The sequence below is a fragment of the Bos mutus genome, chromosome 5 (genome assembly GCF_027580195.1).
Source record: "Bos mutus isolate GX-2022 chromosome 5, NWIPB_WYAK_1.1, whole genome shotgun sequence".
Taxonomy (NCBI): domain Eukaryota; kingdom Metazoa; phylum Chordata; class Mammalia; order Artiodactyla; family Bovidae; genus Bos; species Bos mutus.
Genome location: NC_091621.1, coordinates 67,704,093 through 67,707,633, shown reverse-complemented (window position 1 = coordinate 67,707,633; position 3,541 = coordinate 67,704,093). Strand labels below are relative to the sequence as shown.

Genomic DNA, 3,541 nt, shown 5'->3' with positions numbered 1-3,541 from the left:
TTTTCCTGATCTTTCTGGAAAGATTCACTGCCATGCAAGACTCCTTTCTGTGGATAATGAATGCCTTGTGTTCTTTTTTCTTTTCTTTCAGGGTCTCTTCCCTTCCCGTTACCTCCTAGATAATTTGAAAGTTTTTTTCCACATAGATGACAGTGAAAAGAGAATCTTTGAATAACCAGAGGACTAGCTCAAAGCAGCATTTCATAAGTGTAAATTTTCTTTGACATTTGCTGTTTTATCATTAACATGTACATAAATTTGGCATCCTACTTCAAAATGGATCCAAGTTTCTGTTAATCTAAGGTGTATGACATTGTTTACCAGGCATGGAAATTGATGCTACAGGAAGACGTGCTAAGCTGCTTCAGTCGCATCTGACTCTTTCTGACCCCATAGACTGAAGCCCGCCCAGCTCTTCTGTCCATGGGATTCTCCAGGCAAGAATACTGGAGTGGGTTGCCGTGTCTTCCTCCAGGGGATCTTCCTGACCCAGGGATCAAACCCGTGTCCCTTATGTCTCCAGCATTGGCAGGTGAGTTCTTTACCACTGGTGCCACCCAGACACTACAGAAAGACAGACCTTGATTAATTATGACTTTCAGTATTCCTATAAGCCTCTCTGTTGAAAGCTATTCTTTTTCCCATATTCACAGGAAAGTGGATATTAACAGACAGGGAGGTGACATTTTCCTGAATCCCTAATTCTTCTTCCTGACTTTTACTCTTTCATCTGACTACAGAAATCCATCCTCATTTAAGGCTATTTATCATATATCATCCTTGTTAAGTTCATTTCATTGAATGTAGCCTTTTGGATCTGGATCACAGTCTTTTTCTGCAATACTTCTGCAATAATTCTACAAGATTTTAGTGTTCATGTAGACAAAAGGTGGCATCCTAACTTCAAATTCCCTAGACGTCTTTCACCTTATCCTTCCCTCCTCTGCACTACAGCCTTTTCCCAAAGAACACGTGTTGATAGTTCACTCAGAAATTGTGAATTCTATACTTTGCAAACAAGTTTTTTCACCTCTCTCATACTATCCTTCCCAAAAAATCTGCACAACAATTTACACAAACTCTCCAATACCTGCATTCCCCATTTTGGTTTTAGCAGTTCCATCCTGGGCTACCCTTCTTCCTTACTGAGCTTGAACTTCAGGCTTGTTCATCTAAAGTTCAACATCATCACCAACCTGTAAAACCCAAACCCTGGAGCAGTGAGTGACACTTAACCTTTTTTGTTTCCACATTTTTATATTTGAGAATACCAGTTAAAAACCCCCTAATTCTTTGATTTGACACTACTTTAAATTCATGATTTTCAGCCTTGACTAGAACCTCAGGATCACCCTCTGTACTCGTCCTTGTTCCCTCCTCCTTTCCCCTCAAAACATATTTCAGAACTTGCACTTCCCTCAAAACTCATCTTCACTCAAACTCTATTCTTTAGTTCTGAGCAGATTTCAGTCTTCTACTTTATATTTCACCAACAGAAAAAAGATTCTCTCTTTGACTCCCTATATCCTTACTGATGAAATATACTATCCATATGGAAAAATTATTTAAATCAAAGAAAAAAATGAAAGTGTCAACATTTAAATTATTTCAATCATTTGAGGAGTAGGGTCCTAAACCATTTAATGGGGGGCTTCCCAGGTGGCGCTAGTGGTAAAGAACCTGCCTGCCAGTGCAGGAGATGTAAGAGATGTGGGTTTGATCCCTGGGTCAGGAAGATCCCCTGGAGAAGAAATTGGCAACCCACTCCAGTATTCTTGCCCGGAGAATCCCCATGGACAGAGTAGCCTGGCAGGCTAAAGTCTATGGAGTCGCAAAGAGTTGAACACAATTTAACAAGTAAACCACCACCAACAACCCATTTGATAGCTCAAAATATGAAAATAAACCAGATCTGATTCAAATAATTATTGACAACAGGTGTTTCCATCTTTGTATTCCTGCCTAGATAGGGACTGGACCAAAAACTACCTACTTTCGTATTTATTACTCATAAGCTATATGTATACTTCAAAGTCTGACCCAGTGCAATTAGATTTCTAAGACGGACAGCACAGAGACAGCGCCACTTTTAAGTTGAAAAAGACAGCATGTCTTTGATCACTGAGCTGGGGAGAGAACTGCTGAAACCTGATTCTCTGAAACACATGTCTTCCAAGGCTTCACTTTCACTTTCATCAAGACAACAATCCTCAGGTATTGTTGACAACTCGGGAACATTGTATTTGCTGTCTTGGATGGTCTGGGCTCTGTACCTGGAAGTAATCCAAACCAGTTCCTTGCAACATTCAAGAGAAAATATTCAGCTAGTCTTTAGAAGCTATTTCCCTCCAGTAAAAGGACTCAGTATCATTAATTTTTGAATACTTTATAACAAGCTAGAGAAGTTGCAGTAATGAATTATGTTTCTACTTACGGATTGAAAAGGCACAGAACTAATACAGATGGCTTTGCTTTTGAAAAGACTACCAGAAAATTGCAAGCTTTAAGCGAAGCTTCCAATTTATCAAGGCTCAATATTTCTTTCCTCTCTGAAATATGAAGTATAATAGTCTTGGGTAAGCAAAAAAAAAAAGTTTAATAAGCAGTATGTTCCATTTCATAGTCCTGATTTTTTTCCCAAAATTATTTTTTCCTTTGTTTTCTGTCAGAAGCAATGCATTTACATTGACTAATCCAGATTACTTTTTGAGTAGATGAAACATTGCATTCTTTTTTAACTATTCTGGCAGCCAGCAAAAACAACAGACTCCAGTGAAAGACAAATTTTAGGGTCTACCTTCATAAAAGCCAAGAATCTGTCCAAAATATTGACAGCCAGGATAAAAGTTTATGTGCGAGATTGAAAATTTTAAAAGGTGCTTAAAGCCCTTAAATCTCAACATGTCTCTATCTTCAACACAACTTGTTATTGTTCTCAGAAGTAGCCTTCATCAGGCTCAGTCATTTTTTTGTGCTTGGAATTCCTGTTCCTGCTCCAGAGAGAGAGAGCTGACCTTCTTCCAGACTTCCAAGACCTGTGCTGCCACACCCTTCATCAGGTGGGAGACGAGCATGTGGTCTGGAGAGGGGTGGGCACAGAGGAGCATACGGACCCTTCCCTGGGTCAGCGACCCGCCAGTGCAGCAGTCCCCCGGCAAGCACCCACTCCTCCCCCACCTCTGCGTCCCCTCATCAGCCTCATAGTGGAGCTCAGTGCTACTGCCCACGCCCACCCTCCCACTGGCAGCAGCTCCTCCTGCAGACTCTGCTCTCCCAGCAACTCTTCAGCAGAAGCTGGAGCAAACCTCTCCGTGTTCATCATATTTTTAATTTCCAAGGTGAAAAATTGCTCTTTGATTTTTTTTTCATAAGATCCCATTTTTGTCCCATTTTTTTTCTACCCTTGATGATATAAACTATGACTTTCTTTTGGTTCTCTGTTCCATTGATTGCTTTTGTCCACATTTCTTTTTTTCTATTTATTTTTGGCTCTGCATTTTGAGTTGTCTTTTCTCAAATGTCCAGTTATTATCAGCACTCG

General features: G+C 40.2%; 1 pseudogene; it reads right to left on the bottom strand.

Annotated features, from left to right (window-relative positions):
- Positions 1 to 2,089: 2,089 nt before the first annotated feature.
- Positions 2,090 to 3,107, bottom strand: LOC138987879 (cyclin-G2 pseudogene; annotated as a pseudogene).
- Positions 3,108 to 3,541: the final 434 nt, after the last annotated feature.